This window comes from Gordionus sp. m RMFG-2023, chromosome 5 (assembly GCF_954871325.1).
Source record: "Gordionus sp. m RMFG-2023 chromosome 5, tfGorSpeb1-WG-v2, whole genome shotgun sequence".
Lineage (NCBI taxonomy): Eukaryota > Metazoa > Nematomorpha > Gordioida > Chordodea > Parachordodidae > Gordionus > Gordionus sp. m RMFG-2023.
Genome location: NC_088779.1, coordinates 10,263,822 through 10,285,412, shown reverse-complemented (window position 1 = coordinate 10,285,412; position 21,591 = coordinate 10,263,822). Strand labels below are relative to the sequence as shown.

At 27.0% G+C, this 21,591-nt stretch overlaps 2 long non-coding RNA genes across 3 annotated transcripts; one reads left to right on the top strand and one right to left on the bottom strand.

Annotated features, from left to right (window-relative positions):
• The first annotated feature begins 51 nt into the window (after positions 1–51).
• On the top strand, positions 52–1,480 carry LOC135929919 (uncharacterized). 2 transcript variants are annotated; one of them, XR_010572668.1, is made up of 3 exons: positions 52–119; positions 168–415; positions 1,023–1,480. It is a non-coding gene; the product is annotated as an uncharacterized LOC135929919 (long non-coding RNA). The 2 variants fall into 2 exon arrangements; XR_010572667.1 differs by having other exon boundaries at positions 89–119; positions 159–415.
• Positions 1,481–4,292: 2,812 nt separating this feature from the next.
• LOC135930391 (uncharacterized) lies at positions 4,293–4,919 on the bottom strand. The gene is made up of 4 exons (XR_010572756.1): positions 4,744–4,919; positions 4,558–4,678; positions 4,458–4,512; positions 4,293–4,416 (listed from the first exon to the last, which is right to left on the bottom strand). It is a non-coding gene; the product is annotated as an uncharacterized LOC135930391 (long non-coding RNA).
• Between the last annotated feature and the right edge of the window lie 16,672 nt (positions 4,920–21,591).

Genomic DNA, 21,591 nt, shown 5'->3' with positions numbered 1-21,591 from the left:
TGAACGCCTTTATATATCTGCAAAAAATTGTGCTATGTAAATTATTATTATTTTTTTTAATTTTTAACAAATAAATATTTTAAAAAAGTTGTTTATTTTTTTATATGGAAAATGAACCGGTAATTTTAAAATTATTTTATATGAAAGATTTGATTTAGAACTAAAAGATTTTTCTAATCTAAAGCAATTCATGAGAAATTATGAAAAGAATATCTTATCGAATTAATATCACGTTCTAAGCCTCATGATAATCCGATATATAAATATAAAACAATCACATATAATTGCAAAAGAGGTCATTTTTTCAAATCCAGCTTAACTATCGTAAAAGAAAAGACAACTTTTAAACAAGGGTGCAATAGAAAAGTTATTTTCAAACTTAAACCTAATGGAAATGGATGTGACACACAATCATGTATTATATCCTTTTTTATAATTTTATCTAAATATTTATTATGGTTCTAAAACATTTATTCCAATTGTATATACCACAATTTATAACACAGAGTTGATACTTTTCAAATATATCTGCATATTCATATTTTACAAATATTCATGAAACATTATTAATCTAATAATTATTTTTATAGATATTGAAGAATTTAACATTCTCAAATATCTATTTAATCATGAATTAGGATTTTATTAAAATCCTTTGATACTATTAAAAATATAATATTTCATTATATAAATTAATCTTCATGCAATTTTGTCTTCATAATAATTTAATAACTAAAAAAAATTAATGATAATAAAGTAAATCACGATGTATATATCTTGATACACTAGAGTTGTCTTGATACTTTTCATATTTATTTAGATAGATGCATGATGGCCTATGCCAAGGTTTAATACAATTTTTTATTTTAATCATGTAAGGTGTAATATCAAAATAAAGTTACTAAATAATGATATTTTATATATAAAAGTAAAATATTTTTCTTAGCTTATTAAAACATGACAGTTTTCTATATTAAATCCTAAATTATGCTATCATTTTTTTTACATTATATTTTCTAAAGATAATATTGACTGAAAAATACTAAAATAAATTGCAATGGGCCTGGGAAAAATATGAGCATCAATGCCTTAGCAATATTCTTACACCACTGTAAAATCCAGGAAGGGCTTCAAATTTTGATCTCTGCAATAAATCTTTTCAAATATTTTTTAATTTTATACCTTTCCAAATTATGTTACCACTGATATTTACATTTATGGGATTTTATGTTTAAATCATCTTCAAAATTTTCTTTTGATAATATTAAGCGCCTAAAAAGTTTACCTTATTTTAATATTTATTATATTGTGTGATTCTTATATTATTTATAATGGTGATGGATTATTGCAAAAAACTATTCTATGAATCCTCCTTTGAATATAACTTTAAACAATATAATTTAGCATAAAGAATTATTTTTATTGTTAAAAATATTTAATGTTTGTAATTTATATATAAAATATAATATCATCATGTACACAAGAGTCTCTATTTTTTATTCTATATTTCAGAAATATAATTGAAAAAATTTATATAGAAATAAGATTTGGTATATAGAATACAATAATATATTATAATTGCAAATATATATATAGAAATAAAATTTGATATCTATAGAATACAATATAAATTATATAAATAAAATGTGTTTTATTCAGTTTTTAAAGTCTTGATCAAATTGTTTTCTAGAAGCCCTATTAGATTGTATTTGGTTCTAATATATTTTTAAATTTAATATAAAATTCTAAATATATAACTATTTGTTTAATTGGGTGGCTAAAAAATCTTTATAAGATTTTGTAGAGAAAATCCAATGTAGTCTAAATTTTTGGTTGCTTTGTTATATAAAACATAAAAGTAAAATGTTTACTATTTGGTAGCTTAATTTGAGTACCTAAAATATTTTGTGAAATATTTGAAGGCAATTCAAATGCTATTTTTATTTTATATTTTATAATGGTTATTGCCACTTTCAGGGTTTATCTTTTTTTTTATGTTAACTTGTTTTTAAAATAAATAATCAGAGACCTGCAGAGGTACCATTTGTACGGCTTGGCCCAGATTAAAAAATTTTTGGCCTGGCCCAGCCCGGATTTTTTTCAACCCCGCCTGGCCCAGGTTTAAAAATTTTAAGCCCAACCCGGCCCAAATATTTAAAAAAAAATTGTTTTAGGCCCAGCTCGCAATTTTTTAAAATTATATTCGACCTGCCATATACAAAAAATTTATTATTTCGTATTTTATATTTTTCAGCGAGTATTATCATTTAATAAGCAAGTATATTAGCTAATGTTGTTAAACGGCTCATTTTGAGCAATTTTTAAAAACAGCTAACTCAATATTTTCGCCAGGAAAATATTGACTAAGCCTCAAAATTTCGATACTATATGTCTAGACCTTTGCTCCTTCTATGAGCAAAATTTTCAGGCTTGCATAATATTTTTCTGGATAAAACACTGAGTTAGCCGTTTTATAAAATCGGCTTAAAACGAGCTGTTAACAACACTAATATTTTATTTTTTTAAAATTCTAAACAGATATTTAGTATATTACAAATTAATACTATAAAAAATTTGTGCAAAATTTTGAGAATATACTATGTATTTATAAAAAAAATAAAAATGATATTTTCATTAATAAAAAATATACATATATTATATAATAATGTATTTAATCCTTTGCGTATTTATTCCATGACAGGAAAATTATTATTATATTATGTAATAAATACTATGAGTGTTAGCTAGTGTTAACTTTCACCTAACATTATATTAATCATAACTATATATAATCATTACAACCATATCTAATAGACGAATATAATAATTCATGTTGTATAAATTTTAAAAAAATTTTCAGGCCCAGTTTGGGTATATTTAAAAAATTTAAAATATGGCTCCGCTCCCGGGCCGAGTCTTGCTGGGCTTAGGGCCGGGCCTGCAGGTCTGTGATAAATATATCAATTTTTTATTTAAGATATTTTAAAAAGTTTTTTCTACAAATTTTTATTTAAGATATTTAAAAAAGTTTTTTCTACAAAATTTTGTATTAGGGGTAAAATATACAAATTCTTAATTCCAATTATTCTCAGCATTTAAATATGGGAGAGGGAGGGGGTATGAGAATTTTACCTACATTTTTTTATTTAAGATATTAAAAAAGTTTTTTTATACAAAATTTTGAATTAGGGGTAAAATATAGGAATTTTTAATTCCAATTATTCTCAGCTTTTATATATGGAAGAGAGGGTGTGGGAGAATTTTGCCAACAAATTTAATATTTATTTAAAATATTTTAAAATACTATATTTCGTGTATAAATTTTAATACTATATTTAATTGCATCATTCAACTATATTTAAAAAAATTACTTAAACTTCAAAGATGAGGTCTATTTCACCCCTAATACAAAATTTTAGATTATTATTTGTTTCCAGAAAAATGTTATGCTAATTTCTTTGGAGTTGCTTAAATTTTATTTTATGAGATCTTCCCTTGATTTTAGCATTATAATGAAAAATAAATTTTAAATCTTTAAAAACTTTGTAGGCATTTAGTAATTTTTCTTAAGTTGCTAAATATATTTTTATTTATGGTATATTTCTCTAATTATAGTATCATCATCAAAAAAAATTTAAAAACTATTTTAAAATATCTTAAATAAAAAATTAAATTTGTAGGCACTGAATATCTTAAATAAAAATTTGTAGAAAAAACATTTTTAAAATAGCTTAAATAAAAAATTGATATATTTATTTTAAAAAAAAAATAACATAAAAAAAATAATATACCCCCCAAAAGTGGCAATAACCTTAATAAAAATGAAAACACAAAATATACTAGCTGGAAGAGTTTTTAACTTAGGGCCTAAATTTTTAGGTATATTTTGAAAATGATATTGGGAATATAAATTTGTTGCTATTTTTTTGTTATATTAATTATAGAAAAGTAAAATGTTTAATATTTGGTTAATTTGATTGCCTATTTGAAATATTTTGAGTTGAAGGCAATTGGATTGCTAGTGTTTTTTAAGAATCAATAAATAAACATTTAATTTTTAGTCATACCATATAGTTGAGTGTTTTGATTATTGGAAGCTAGTAAGTAGTCACATTTTAATTATCGGGAGGTAGGTTAATTGTTTAAGTCATCTTTTGATTAGCTTGGGGAAAATATTTTTTTAAAATAGATGTATATTATAATATCATTTTCAATACTTGCTAATAAGTACATTTGTGAAATATATATAATATTTAATACACATTTTTTGGGCCTTTTATATATTGATTTATCCTTGTTTGTATTTTATGGGGATAATGTTTTTCATTATATTCTTATCCCATTCTTGTAAAACTATTGAATATTTATCTGAAATTAATCCATCTGGAGAAGAATAATGAGCTGCTGATAATAGATCTACAATAAATAAAACATTTCAAATTGGATATAACATTTACTTGAAATTCTATGAATATAGGAGTAATCACTAATGAATGGCCTTCAAAATTTGACCTATAATCATTCATTAGAGAAAAATAAAATGGTTGGTATAATAACTTGTTTTGGCAATAGGAGAAGAATCTCCAGTGTTGTCTTAAATTTGAAAATTAGAAACAATGATTGGTATAATAACATGTTTCAGCAATAGCAGTAGAATACGTGATAGCTATATTTTGACCTATAATATATGATCAATAAATTTAAAATCTTGTTAAAATGAGTAATTATTTTATATAATCTTACAGCAAAATTGAGGGCAACATAAGTTAAATGATTGTCTAATAAATTGGTCCTTCTTTATTTGTGCTTGTTGATAAGCTCCTAACATCTATAAAAAATTTAAAACAATTATCAGATTAATAAAGATGAACTTAAAATTTAACAGTACTATCATACATAGATTATGATTTAATATAATATTAATTAATCATTCAAAAAGAATATTAAAATAAATATCAATTATAAAAGTTCACCTTTAATAACAGAAACATACAGAGGTGAAATCTTGAGAAATATTGTATGACATGTATACATTTAACCAGAGTTGTTAATTTAAGAATCACTTATAGTAAACCTTATTTCATAATGGATGGCCAGAAAATTTTTAAACTATTTATTTTGACAATAAGCTCACCTTATATAAATATTTTAAGATATGGATGTGTAGATATATTTTAAAAGTATCAACTCTAGTTTTTTGAAATAAATGTTTTAAAACCATTAATATATTTAGATAAAATTTTAAAACAAGATATTATACCCAATTCATGATTGTGGGTTTTATCTAACTTATCTAACACAAATATGTTTTCATTTGGTTTAAGTTTGAATATAACTTTACTTTTGCAAACTTATTTAAAGGTTTTCTTTTCTCTTACACCTGTTGAGCTAGATTTATAAGTATGACCTCCTCATTTGCAATTATTTTTATATTTATACATTGGATTATCATGAGGCTTAGAACACAATATATAAATGTATTCTTCTCATAATTGCTCATGAATTGTCTTCTAGAAAAATCTTTTTCTAAAAAAATATATAAATTTATTTAATTATAATTTATCTTAATTTCAATTAAATATTAAAAGAAAGCATCATATAAAATAAAATTACCATTTCATTTTCCATTAAATAAAAAAAAAACTTTCATGTTTTTTATATTTTTTTTTTCAAAATAATTTTGCCAGATGTTTATTTTATACTTATTTATAGTGCTGTGAAGGTTACTGCAAAAAAGAAACGCGTCACCGTTACTCGTTACCTTGAATTCATAGTGGCGCGATTGCGATTTAGTAGCGATATATAAAAAATAGTAAATATTTATGGCATATATAGTTACAGATCAAAAGCTAGTCGCCGCGATTTTTTTAAAATTAAATCATTTGGTATTTGCCGCGTAATTTTGAAATATTTTATCGTTAAATACCACCTTTGGTGAATATAGCACAAAATATTTTATATTTGGTACTATTTTTAAATTATTTGAAATGAATTCAAAATCCATAGCTAGAAGATATATAACAAATGAATCAAGTTAAAATCATGTTTTAAATTATAATCTTTTTATAGAAAATAGATTAAATTGCTTGTATTCATTCGTTAAAGGATACGAATGCTTTAATAATAAGCATAATAACATATAAAATTATTATATAAAAAACAAAATATGGAGTATATTAGCTCAGGAGTATTATATGCCTGGTAAAAATTGCTCATATATAATTATATTTATATACATCCTTTCTTAAATCTCTTTGGAAATATTTGAGATATTGTCTCGAGAGAAATTAAGCTGAACAAACTTAAAAATAGATCAGGGGCTGGTCATCCATCTCATTGCCATACTATCAAGATATGCTATTCTTATTAGATACTATGACACCAAGGTTACAAAAATTGTCTTTAAATATTGAAGGAGAAAGTATTCCAATAGATGTAATGAGATGTTTAATAAAATAACAGGGGAGATAAATGAATGTGAAATATACCATTTGAATATTCATTTCTTTTAAAATTATATATATTTAAAATAACATGTAAACTATTTGTAAAATAAAATTTATATAAAAACTATATTAAATAAAATAATAATTAAACATTTAATTAGGTATGATCAAAGGGGCTTATAGACCCATGTATAGATATAGCTAAAAATGTCTTTACAGATAAACGAGGAAATTATACTGGCAGATTTCAATTGGTATACTCTCTCAAAGGTAGAAGCCTTCTTTTGGGTCATCTGTGATTTAGCGTAACCTTTGCCCTATTGCTTTGAATAATTTTAGGGCTTGGGGTCCAAATGGTCCACAAGTATCTGAGACCGGAACAATCAAAACATTATTAAGGTTGCTATATTTATTTGTTTTTGTGTTTTCTTCTTGATAGAGTTGGAAGAAAAAGATCTGGCAAAAAGATCCACGCAAGTATAATCCAAGGCAAGAGGTAGACCTTGGTTCCAAAGGACTAGCGTCGGGCCATCTGGTCTGGTTTGATTGTCGGGGCTGCGGCCGGATGTTTCTGTGGAGGAAATATTTGAGAATTTCAAGGTTCTGTTGATAATTGAATTGATAGCATAGTGTCTAGGTAATCTGCCTTCTGAGAAACGACATTGAGGGGGGTGGTGTCCAAGACTATTGATGTGGGTTTTACATAGGACGCATGATGTAGGTGTTACGATTTCACATCCTAGGCGAAGGCTTATGCCTATTCTGAGTTCTTCGTTGGTTAATAACAAACATAGATTAGAACTAGGTACAGTTTCTAACCATTCATATCCTAGATAGCATATGGGTGAAGTTGGAATTATTGGATCTGGCAGAGGGGTCATATTATTGTCATTATGTATAATTGGGTTAGGGTTTTGGTGGAGAAAGAGCGATGGAGATTTTCTTTGAATAGCTTTGAAGTGTAAGTAATCAACGCATCAATGGAAAGTTCCAGTCTCTTTGCCTTAGTGAATCTGGATATGAGCCATTTGGGCCATTTTTGCTCCAGAGGTCTAGTGCTGCCGTTCGATGTGGGTCGATATACAAGTCTCCCAGTGTGTGTCGAAATTTAGCCACTGAGGACAGAAAAGATGAAATGCTTAGGGATATGGGGGATTGTATGCCTATACCGCCTAGCTTTGGTGGAAGAGCGGCTTGCATCCAGGAGGATGATGAAAATTTGATATTTAATATGGATTCGAGAGTATTTTTTAAGTGGACTTCCGATAGCGGACCGGCATTCAGCAATGCAGAATTCGCAAGGTTTTGTAAAGAAAATGAGATCAAACATATTTTAGCTCCTCCATATCACCCGAGCTTCAATGGATAGGGTTAGCGAATTGTTGGAGTGGTGAAGACAAAGTATGGAAAAGAAGAAATAAGGGGTGGTATGTCTATATTATAATTTTCCGATGTCCTCACTATGTCATCGCTACGTCATATCATTGGTACGTATTTTTATTTATTTTATTTGTTTATTTTATTTATTTATTTTATACAAACAGATGATCCTATAACTTAAGTTTTCTATGCAACTGTAGGAGGCCATATTAAAATCAATTATCAAAGTAATACATTATTTACTAAATATTACAAATTAGGAGTTAACTCATAGATTAATTGGTAAATCAGAGATTTCTCATTCATTAATTATAAATTTAATATCTTTAGGCTAGGAAATTTTTTTCAATGCAACTATAGGAGGCCATATTAAAACCAATTGTCAAAGTAATACATTATTTACTAAATATTACAAATTATTAAAATATTTCCCAAAATTAATATTGGCTTGGTTTTAAAAATTATTAGGGATTGAGGTGGGCTTGAGACAGCGTCTACATGACAAAATTTTCACTGGATGCAAACCCCATTTAAAAACCTTTGCCTACCCCCCTAAAAAATTCTTTCAACCTTCGGCGGCGATGTTTTTCCATTATTATTTCCACTTTTTTAATTATAAGGATAATTTTTTCAGAGAATTTATAAAGGATAACTTAAATTAATCTATCTCTACTACCAACTATCAATATTTTGTAAATATAAAGGATTTATTTTTTAGATAATAAATTCAAATTAAAACCTCCATTATTTACAATGAATTCATTATTATAGCATTATGAGCTTGCTGAAATATCTAAACAAAAGGATAGCAGAATTGGAAAACAATGTGTATGAGAGTTTGCAATATATAGATTTGGTCGATGAATTGTATTATAATAGTTCTATAATAAAAGTATTAATTTTTACAGCAATAAATTTGTCCTATTTCTTCTCAAATTTAATAGATAACCTCCCAAAAAATTTTATACCCTCATTAAAGCCACCTATCCCCTACCCTCCTCAAAAAAATAGGATGCAAACTGTTCCTACCCCTCCAGCTCAATTAGACGCTGGCTTGAGAAAATCTTTTTAAATTATTAAGATCTTGGATGCTTGGAAATTTTTTCCAAATATTGTAGGCTTGAACCTATATTGGGATTTTTTAATATTAAATGTTAGTCTTATTTTAATATTTTTATAAAGAATTATCTTTTACCTGTAGACTAATTGGTAAATCAGAGAGTTCCCCTTCATTAATTATAAATTTAATATCTCTAGGCTTCAGAAAACTTTTTCAAAATTATTATGGGTTGGACTTAGTGTTGTTAATCGGCTTAGCCGAGTCGGCTCGAACAGAGCTCACCCAAATTTTGGGTCGTTTTTTTCGACTCTAACTCAAAGTTTTGGTCGTTTTTTACGACTTCGACCCGAGTTCAAGCCGAAAAAAACGACTTCGACCCAAAATATGGGTCGTTTTTTTCGACTCCGACCCAAGTCCAAGCCGAAAAAAACGACCTCGACCCAAAATATGGGTCGTTTTTTACGACTCCGACTCAAAATTTGGGTTGTATTTTTCGACTCAAACTTGAAATTTGGGTCGTATTTTTCGACTCAAACTTGAAGTTTGGGTCATATTTTTCGACTCAAACTTGAAGTCTAGATCGTATTTTTTGACTCAAACTTGAAGTTTAGATCGTATTTTTTGACTCAAACTTGAAGTTTAGATCGTATTTTTTGACTCAAACTTGAAGTTTAGATCGTATTTTTTGACTCAAACTTGAAGTTTAGATCGTATTTTTCGACTCCAACTCAAAGTTTGGGTCGTTTTTCTGACTCAGACTCAAACATCGGGTCGTTTTATTCAATCCGACCCAAAATATGGATCTTTTTTTTTAAAGACGACTTAAAGTTAGGGTTGCTTTTTTTCACCCTTAACCCAATATCTAGATCATTTTTTTGACCAAAAGTCAAATAACATTTAGTATATATTAATATTATAGGCGGAAAAGTTACTTAAAGCTTCTTTAAATTATAATGCTCTGGATTAACTATTCATCATAGTTATTTTTTAAAATTTTTAAGTGAAGATGCACCATAGAAAAGAATCATTTGTTATGATGGTTATTTTTGAACTTTTTTAAATGAAATAGATGAAAATATATATTGTAGACATGTTAAATCAAAATTTCAGTGAAGATGTACCATAGATAAGTGACAATTGTCATAATCGCCATTTTTGAACTTTTTTGAGTTTTTTTAAAGCAAATTGCTAAAAATATATATTCTAAACATGTTAAATTAAAAATTCAGTGAGGATGTATCATAGATAGGTGACAATTGTCATAATCGTTATTTTTGAACTTTTTTCAAATTTTTAAAGCAAATAGCTAAAAATATATATTCTAAACATGTTAAATTTAAAATTTGTGAGGATGTATCATAGATAGGTGACAATTGTCATAATCGCTATTTTTGAACTTTTTCAAATTTTTTTAAAGGAAATAGCTAAAAATATATTCTAAACATGTTAAATTATAAATTCAGTGAGGATGTATCATAGATAGGTGACAATTGTCATAATCGTTATTTTTGAACTTTTTTTAATTTTTTTAAAGGAAATAGCTAAAAATATATATTCTAAACATGTTAAATTAAAAATTTAAGAGGATGTATCATAGATAGGTGACAATTTTCATAATCGCTATTTTTAACATTTTTTAAAGAAAATAGCTAAAAATATATATTCTAAACATGTTAAATTAAAAATTCAGTAAGGATGTATCATAGATAGGTGACAATTTTCATAATCGCTATTTTTAACATTTTTTAAAGAAAATAGCTAAAAATATATATTCTAAACATGTTAAATTAAAAATTCAGTAAGGATGTATCATAGATAGGTGACAATTGTCATAATCGCTATTTTTGAGCTTTTTCAAATTTTTTTAAAGGAAATAGCTAAAAATATATATTCTAAACATGTTAAATTAAAAATTTAAGAGGATGTATCATAGATAGGTGACAATTTTCATAATCGCTATTTTTAACATTTTTTAAAGAAAATAGCTAAAAATATATATTCTAAACATGTTAAATTAAAAATTCAGTAAGGATGTATCATAGATAGGTGACAATTTTCATAATCGCTATTTTTAACATTTTTTAAAGAAAATAGCTAAAAATATATATTCTAAACATGTTAAATTAAAAATTCAGTAAGGATGTATCATAGATAGGTGACAATTGTCATAATCGTTATTTTTAAACTTTTTCCAATTTTTTTAAAGCAAATAGCTAAAGATATATATCCTAAACATGTTAAATTAAAATATCAGTGAGGATGTATCGTAGATAAAGGACAAAAAATGTTATTATATATACGAGTAGTAAGGTACATAATAATTTTTAAGTGATAAAATGAGATGCTAATATATTTCTTGTAATTTTAATTTATAAAAAAATTCTTAAATATGTTATTGTCATAGACTGGGTCAGAAAATCAACTATCACATAAACTCATCTATGTTTTATTCATATTATATTAAGTTTTAGGATATTAAAATATTTCCTCTTTGAAGTTTCTAGTTAGGATAAAATTTACTTGGCACATCTTACAATGATATTTATACCTTGTTTTTTTTTCGAGAATAAATTTTATGCGATATTTCATGAAGGAAATTACATATCATTGTACAGAGAAATAACTTTGTATATATTATCTGCACCAATATCTTTTATATCAATCTCTATCGATGACATTTTAAATTATATTGGAAAACTAGATTGTGTAGATTTCTAATTATTAATTTAAAGGATTAAGATTTTAGAATTAATTATAAATATATCTTAATAATTTTTATATGCATTTAATATTTAAAATCTCTCGGTTTAAGCCTATTTAGCAAGAAAAATATTGACTAATCCTGAAATTACAATAATAGATATCTATACCTTTATATAATCTATGAGAAAAATTGCTCTCATAATATTCTTTTTAATAAAATAGTGAATAATTAACGCCTGAAAAAAAGTATAGCGCTTTATAACATGGTTCAAAGTTAATCCCAGTATCAATTTTAATGTGTAAAACATTTAAGAAATGATTTAAATTGGACAACTTTTATTAATAAAATTTATGTTAATAATATTAAATTATAATTTTATAAACAAAAAATGAATAAAATAAAAAAATTTAGATTTATACCCCTAAAAATAATAAAAAAAAATTTGGAAAGTTAAAAAAAATGATTATTAATCATATCCCTATCCCTAACCCTAACAATGAAGAAAAGAAAAAATCTCAACAAATTTGCCGTCTAGCTGGCACCACTAAAAGTAAAATAAAATATCTTTTATAATTTTAGAATTTAAATAGTCACTTCACTTCCATATGGAATTTTTAAACTAAAAACAATAAATTTTTTAAATAAGTATTTGCGATTCCGGATGCATTTTTTCAATTAAAATATGAATTTTTTTAAATATAATTTAATAATTTAGGCGAGCCATATTTTTCATAAATGTAGTGTTAAGTCGAATTTTTTTAAGTCGTACTGTAATTCTGAGCGTTTTCCGTACCTTTGCATGTTGGCTAAAGATTTTTTGTCGCAGCAAAGTACATCCGTTGAGAGCGAGCGTGTCTTCTCAAGAGGGGTGGACACCGTAACAAAGAAAAGAAATCGCATGGCCTCCGAAACACTTAAACAGTGTTTATGTTTAAATTCATGGGATATGAATATCATGAATAATAAATTTTATACATAATTTTTATATCTATATATATTGTTAAATTAAATTTTTTGTACATTAATAAATATATATAATTTAAATAAAAATATTTAAACTATAAATGTATCAAATATTTAAGATGTTTTGAGCATAGTATTCTTGTTTCAGGCTGTTGTTTTTTATGAATACTGGAGAATATTAGTGTTTTAATATTATTTGACTTTAAATTGATAACTAAAATAGTTTTTGATATTAAGATTTAGAATTTTGAACACTTGAGAAAAATTACAAATTAAAATTGATACTGGGATTAACTTTGAACCATGTTATAAAGCGCTATACTTTTTTTCAGGCGTTAATTATTCACTATTTTATTAAGAAGAATATTATGAAAGCAATTTTCCTCATAGATTATATAAAGGTATAGATATCTTATCGTAATTTCAGGATTAGTCAATATTTTTCTTGCTAAATAGGCTTAAAACGAGAGATTTTAAATAATAAATGTATATAAAAATTATTAAGATATTTTTATAATTAATTCTAAAATCTTAATCCTTTAAATTAATATTTAGAAATCTACACAATCTAGTTTCCAATATAATTTAAAATGTCATCGATAGAGATTGATATAAAAGATATTGGTGCAGATAATATATACAAAGTTATTTCTCTGTACAATGGTATGTAATTTCCTTCATGAGATATCGCATAAAATTTATTCTCGAAAAAAAAAACAAGGTATAAATATCATTGTATGATGTGCCAAGTAACTTTTATCCTAACTAGTAACTTCAAAGATTTAAGAATTTTATTATAAATTAAAATTACAAGAAATATATTAGCATCTCATTTTATCACTTAAAAATTATTATGTACCTTACTACTCGTATATATAATAACCATTTTTTGTCCCTTATCTATGATACATCCTCACTGATGTTTTAATTTAACATGTTTAGGATATATATTTTTAGCTATTTCCTTTAAAATAATTGAAAAAAATTCAAAAATAACGATTATGACAATTGTCACCTATATATGATACATCCTCACTGAATTTTTAATTTAACATGTTTAGAATATATATTTTTAGCTATTTCCTTTAAAAAAATTTGAAAAAGTTCAAAAATAGCGATTATGACAATTGTCACCTATATATGATACTTCCTCACTGAATTTTTAATTTAACATGTTTAGAATATATATTTTTAGCTATTTCCTTTAAAAAAATTGAAAAAAGTTCAAAAATAACGATTATGGCAATTGTCACCTACCTATGATACATCCTCACTGAATTTTTAATTTAACATGTTTAGAATATATATTTTTAGCTATTTCCTTTAAAAAAATTTGAAAAATTTTAAAAATAGCGATTATGACAATTGTCACCTATCTATGATACATCCTCACTGAATTTTTAATTTAACATGTTTAGAATATATATTTTTAGCTATTTCCTTTAAAAAAATTGAAAAAAGTTCAAAAATAACGATTATGACAATTGTCACCTATCTATGATACATCCTCATTGAATTTTTAATTTAACATGTTTTGAATATATAATTTTAGCTATTTCCTTTAAAAAAATTGAAAAAGTTCAAAAATAGCGATTATGACAATTGTCACCTATCTATGATACATCCTCACTGAATTTTTAATTTAACATGTTTAGAATATATATTTTTAGCTATTTCCTTTAAAAAAACTCAAAAAGGCTCAAAAATGACGATTATGACAATTGTCACTTATCTATGGTACATCTTCACTGAAATTTTGATTTAACATGTCTACAATATATATTTTTATCTATTTCATTTAAAAAAGTTCAAAAATAACCATCATAACAAATGGCTCTTTTCTATGGTGCATTTTCACTTAAAAATTTTAAAAAATAACTATGATGAATAGTTAATCCAGAGTATTATAATTTAAAGAAGCTTTAAGTAACTTTCCCGCCTATAATATTAATATATACTAAATGTTATTTGACTTTTGGTCAAAAAAAATGATCTAGATATTGGGTTAAGGGTGAAAAAAAGCAACCCTAACTTTAAGTCGTCTTTAAAAAAAAAGATCCATATTTTGGGTCGGATTGAATAAAACGACCCGATGTTTGAGTCTGAGTCAGAAAAACGACCCAAACTTTGAGTTGGAGTCGAAAAATACGATCTAAACTTCAAGTTTGAGTCAAAAAATACGATCTAAACTTCAAGTTTGAGTCGTAAAAAATGACCCATATTTTGGGTCGAAGTCGAAAAAACGATTCAAGTATTTAGTCGGAGTCGTAAAAAATGACCGTATCTTGAGTCGAAGTCGTTTTTCAAGCTTTGAGTCGAAAAAATACGATCTAGACTTCAAGTTTGAAGTCGAAAAAAACGACCCAAACATTATGTCGGAGTCGAATAAAACGACCCAAACTTCAAGTTTGAGTCGAAAAATCTTGGATGCTTGAAAATTTTTTCCAAATATTGTAGGCTTGAACCTAGATTGCGATTTTTTAATGTTAAATGTTAGTCTTATGTTAAATGTATCCCTACTGAAGATATCACTAACATTATTATTTTAACAACAGTCTCAAATAATATTGGAAACATTAAAATCTAAAAAATACTAAAATTCTCTTTTCCTTTCTTTTCTTTTAATTTCTTTAATTATTGTAAGAATTGAATAGAATCTCCCATTAAGTAATAATATCATCATGTCATATTTTATTTTTATACAAATTACATTTTTATTTTTTATGCCCCTTTCACTAAAAACAATTTTTCTTTATATTTCTTTTTTTAACAATAAAAAAAATAACTAATTGTGTGAAATACAAATTGATATTAAAAAACGTTAAAATGATATAAAAAAATGTTAATATAAAATTTTCACCGATTAAATTTAAATACAAAGTGGAAAAATGTCACATTAAAATGATATATAAAAAAATGTTAATAAAAAATTTTGACCGAAAGGTATAATCACTATTATTTAACATTCCACCCTCCAAAAAAATTCGGCTTACGATTTTCTTGGATAAGTTTAGTGGAACGTCATTAACGCTCATGATCGCCACGCAATACGCCACCCATGTTCATGGTGCAGTCTTTTTTTCAAACCGAATGATGGCTTGGTAAAGTAAGGGCAGCCCTTAGCTAACTTTGCGATCAGATCATTTGTTCATGGCATCGGGCATCTAGATTCTTCTCGAGCAAGGTTTATGTTGTCCTTCAGTCAGCCATCTAATTCACGAGTCATCGCATCAACCCTGACATATGGAACTCTCCTTGAAGGTATGATCTTAGGCACGGCATCGGGCTTCAAGTGAACTTTCTCTTGTCTGACCATTTTGGGTTTGTAGGAGTGATTCAAGGTCTTTTTTTGTTGTCGAGATCACCTTCTTGAGATCATTCTCTACATTACCCACTAAAAACGTTTTTAATGTTGTTGAAGGCGTGGAGCCACATACGCCCTAACAGGGGGATTTTATCACAATCTACCACTATGGCCTCCAGCGTTTGTGAGTTACCTTCATACTTAACGTTCACATTGGCAAGACCTAATATCTTGATGGCGCTGCCGTCATAACCAGTGAGTTTCATATCCGTCTTAAGTATTGTGGTTATGCCTACAGTCTTAGCTGTCAGCTTCGAAGTATAGTGTACCTCGTACCGGTGTCTGCTTGCATCAACGTGGGTATGTTGTTGATGCTCACCGTTACGTTGTACGCGTCATATCTGGTATCGTTGACCCCCAGATTGTACACTTCCAAATTCTGCAGATTATATTCTTTAAGTTCTGTGTTTGAGTCGTCGTCATCGAATACTTCGATGTTCATAGCATCGTATTCAGTTGACAATCACGATCTCTGTAATCAGAAGATCTGTTGTAAGTAATATTGTCATTATTATAATGGTTGGGCTTCGACGAATATTTCGGAAAATCATTAATATTTTGAGGGTTGTGTCTGTGCTGACCACGACGGGAATAGTTGGTTCGGTTATCACCTCTATAGCAGTCATCCCATCAGGGCTTTGATGATGGTCACAATGATAGTCGTGGCGATTTCCATGGACGTTGTACCCGATATTGTTGTATCGATCGTCGTAGTAGTTATCGTTGCGATTATCGAAACGGTTGCGGTTATAGTGACAATTATCGTAGCTTTGATCAAAACGATTGTCGTGGAAGTTGCTGTGCCGTCCATCGAATCGTTTGTCGCGGCCGTTGTCGTAGCGTATCTTGTAACGTTCATCAAATCGTTTATCGCGGCAATAGTCGCAGCTTACATCGTAACGTTCATCGAAATGCTGTCCGGGAAGATTGTCATTGATGAACTGGGGTTGCTTAATAAGAGATTTACCATGTGCGTGAGAGTCCTCAATGGGTTTTGTTATTACGTAACTATTATTGACTCTGCCCATGTGATCAACCTCTTGTACTCCAAGTGATTCATCCAAATGAAACAATTTCATCATGCCCTTGATGTCACTTGGCTCAGTGGTGTCTTCCTCTAGACCTAGATTGTTCTTCTATAGTCATAGAGCTCCTGACCGCTTTCCTGACATCTTTGGAATTCCAAGCAACTCTCACTTTCTCAATAATGGGCTGAATTCCATTGAATTTGCATTCTTTATTGAGTCGTGCTACGTGTGTGACCCAAGCCGAGAACGTCTCCTCCTTGCCTTGACTGGCAGCATAAAATAATGACAGTTTGGCGTTTTCAGTCTTCGATGGATGTTGTAGGAGTTTGCCAAGCAGGGCGATTGGATCCTGGAAGTCTGCCTCGGTGCAAATTGCTATAATGTTATTGAATTCGTCATCTGGAAGACTTCGGAGAAACAACGCGGCCTTTTCTCCGTTGGAAATCTTGCTGGTGTCGAAGAAATTCTGTAATTTCCCTATGTAGGCGTTGTCATCGATACTGAATTTAGGGAAATCCAGCGAATTCATCATATATATGGAATTGTTCAAAGCATCCATCGTGAAGTTCGGACGTAATTTGGCCTCCATGTAAGAATGGACTAGAATCTCCCATTAAGTAATTATCATCATGTCATATTTTATTTTTATACAAATTACATTTTTATTTTTTATTCCCTTTTCACTAAAAGCAATTTTTCTTTATATATAGTTTTTTAATAATAAAAAAAATAACTAATTGTGTGAAATACAAATTGATATTAAAAAACGTTAAAATGATATAAAAAAATGTTAATATAAAATTTTCATCGATTAAATTTAAATACAAAGTGAATAAAAAAATGTCACATTATAATGATATATAAAAAAATGTTAATATAAAATTTTGACCGAAAGGTATAATCACTATTATTTAACAATTATCTTTCCCTTTCTCATCATTTCCCTTTCCTATCTTCACATTTTAATTTCCTTTTTCTTTATATTTACCTTCCTTTCCCATTTAATTTCCCTATTTTCTTTCCATTTAATTTTCTCTTATTTCCCTATCTCAGGCTACACACTCCAGCCGCAGGCTGGACTTATCCAAAAATAAATATCATTCAATTCTTAATTCAACTCATATTTAAGCAAAAAAATTATACTGGGTCATATGACGTGAAGCCCTATAAAATCTACCAAATGCAAAATAAAGTTATTCATCTATATATACTAAAAATGCTTATACTTTTCATTTTAGAATACATCTATTTTAGCTTCTGGTGGATGATATTCCCATTATTTCTAGAGAGGTTAACCTAATATTGACTCCTCTTCAGGTTTAATACATTAATATTTTTTTTAATTATTCTTTTGTTTTTATTGATAACAAACCCTGTCATAACCTCACTTAATAATTGTACAGGTGGTTTATCCGTCATTAATAAAAGAAAAAGATGGCAGGTCAATCTAATTAAATGCTTCCTAATATTGTGAGCTTGGACTTGGTATGACATCTATCGTAAAAAAATGAATAAAAATCTCATTCTCCATCATTTTTGACGGGCTTTCTACTAGTTATAATAATAGTAGGAGAGAAGATGAGATGTCTCCATAGAAAAATCTTTGGAACTCAGGATGATTAGATTGGATGCTTTAAAACCGGAGTCCGATAGTCCAAAAATGGAAGGAAAGAAGGAGGGTTCAATAAAATTCACTGTGGGATAGGTGGTATAGGCAAGAGTTTATGGGGAAAAGAAGAAGTGGCAGTCTGGGGTAGTGATTGAAAATGTTGCGAAGAAGTTGAGTAAGGTCCTATTTCTAGATGGCAAAGTCAGAGTATGGCATGAAGACCAAGTGTGTTGAGGAACGGATCCAAGCAACAAGGGCCGGAGGTCAATGGGAGAATTTTTTTTAATGAGGTCAAAGTCACGATAGAGTAGCAGGTGAGCTGCTGTAGTATATGTAGAGGTGTGTTGTGGAGGAGTATTTCCAGCGTGTATCGCATAAATGGTGGAGCATTTCCAGCTGTGTTGCCGAAAATGATGGTGTATTTGAGATGGAGGAGTATTTCCAGTGTGTGTTGCGGAAATGGGGGTATTAGAGGTTGATTAGAATTTTCAGCTTGTGTCGCAGAAGTGAGGAGGTATTTGCATGGGTGTCTTTTTTTTTTTAAAAAAAGGGAAGTAATTATTTTAGGTTCGCGTTAATCATAGAAGGAGACGATGGAGGAATGGTAATTATGGAAATATATTGGAACAAACGATATTCGAAGATGCCCACTGACAACAACAATTTAGCGAAGTATGGGGAAAGAGAATTCTCAGAGATGTTCAAGGAATTTGGGGTTTCAAGGATTGGTTAAACGAGAGAGGTGTCATAAGTAATGAAAATATTATTTGTAAAGTTGAATTTTTTTCGTAAAGTCATTATGATAGCGTTTGGTGAGTTATTTTTATATAGTTTAATTTTTATCGCGTTAATTAGATTTGTAAATGTTGATTTTTGGTTAAGTCATTATGTATTGCAATTTTTGAGTTATTTTTATTTAATATTGTTTTATTTTTAATTATAATTAAGATTTTTCAGCATGATTCAGGGGTAGATAATTTTTAAGAAATGAATTTTTAATTTATTATTATTTTAAATTATTTTTTTTGTGAATCATAGCTTATAAAAGGGAAGCATATTGATATGTAATTAATTCATTTTTTTTTGGTTATAAAAATTGTGAAAATTCGATTATAAAAATTTATTTTCATTTTTATTTAATCATTGAATGAAGTTTGGGGATTAATATTCTAAAAGTCTTAAATAAAGTTTGTGGATCAATATATTAAAAGGTCATAAGTAGCATTCTAAGAGTCATAAGCGGCACAACGTGATAGTGACAATATATTAGATGATATAATTATTCTCAAAAGTCCTGCATTAATTAAGTTTAGTAATTTGTGTAAAATAATATCTAAAAATATATATTATTTATATTAAAATATCTTTGTCTTTTGTTGAATCACCGAGTTTATATTATAAATGACTTAAGAGAAAGTATAATGACATTGTTAATTTGTTATTTGCTTTATAGAAAAATTTAAAATAGATAAATTTAAAACACTTATAAAATTAGAACAAAGGGATACTAAACATAGAGATACTTAAAAATAAAAAAACTGAATATGACATATGTCTTATGTTGAGAGAAAAATTAGATAAATGTAGAGAAAAATGTTTTAACTGTTCAAATATATGATGTTCTTCGCAAATTTAATCTATAATATTTATGTATAAATTAAATAAAATTATTTTGTATATATTTATATTATTTGAAATAAAATATATTTTCATAAATATAAATATCTTATTTGCTTTTTTTAAAATAAAATTATATACACTATAGATTTTCTTAATGATATTCCTTCCTACATATACATATATTTTATAATGAGTTTAGATTATATTAAAGGAAAATTTATTTTATTAAAATATATAAAAAATACAAAATAAGACATAATTTAATTTATAAAAAATATATTAATAAATATAATATATTTCTATAATATAGGATTTTTGTATAAATATAAGCAAAATAAATTTCTATTATTTTGCAATATTTGATGACGATTTAATTGATTGTTGCTTAAATAAATTTATAGGGGTTAAATTCTTTTAAGGAAAAATAGGAATAAATCTTTCCTTATCAATAATAATGTTATGGAGTAATGTAGAAGTTTGTATTATATTTTCAGTTAGTGGTAATTTTATATCCATAGAAGGGTCAAAGATCACCAATTTAGCTCTTAGATACCAAATGCACATTCCTGTATAAGATATTCTATAATTATAGGACTCTTGTTGTAGTGTAAGTATACCTTAAAATAATAATGAAAACAAATTTTAATTAATAAAAATACTATATAAAATTTTAAATTCCTGATCATTAAAAGGCCATTTTGATTAAGTTAATAATGCCAAAATAATTACTTTGATATATTATATAAATATGATATAATTTAGTCAATATATATGATACCCTTATAGTTTTAAAGGATAGGCATCATCACAACAAAATGGGGGAGAATTAGGCTGAAATTTGGCAAACCTTTTGGAGGAGGTAATTGAATGCCCCCATTTTTTATATTTTGGAGTTGGCAAAAACTCCTCCATCAGATTGCTACCAGAACTCAACATCAACAGTTATAAATTTTCCATTTGCATCCAAAATTCTTTGTTTTTACAATATTTAAATCATATATTTTTGTAATAATTAGGTTTGTATTTATATTCATTGCAATGTTTAATTAATGATGAAATATTTAATTAGTATAAATTAAAAATTAATTAATAAACTGAAATGATTTGATTAATTTATTGTAAAGTTGTAAAGTGATTTAATATAATATTATCAGCTATATATATATATGTTTTTCTATTTTTATAAATTGTATCTTTAAGCGAATATAAAAATCAATTTATTTAAATACATTAGAGTTCTCCCCACTATAAATTGAATTCATCATAATAACGTAATGGGGGTTTCGAAACTCTTTTTTCTAGAGTTGTATTTCCATTATGTTCTGCAATGTCCAAATCCTCAGTCATTGTCATGGGTGTTTCTTTAGCTTGTACATGAGCTTCCCTCAGTTGGTCGGCATGCTTGTTTTTTACAATA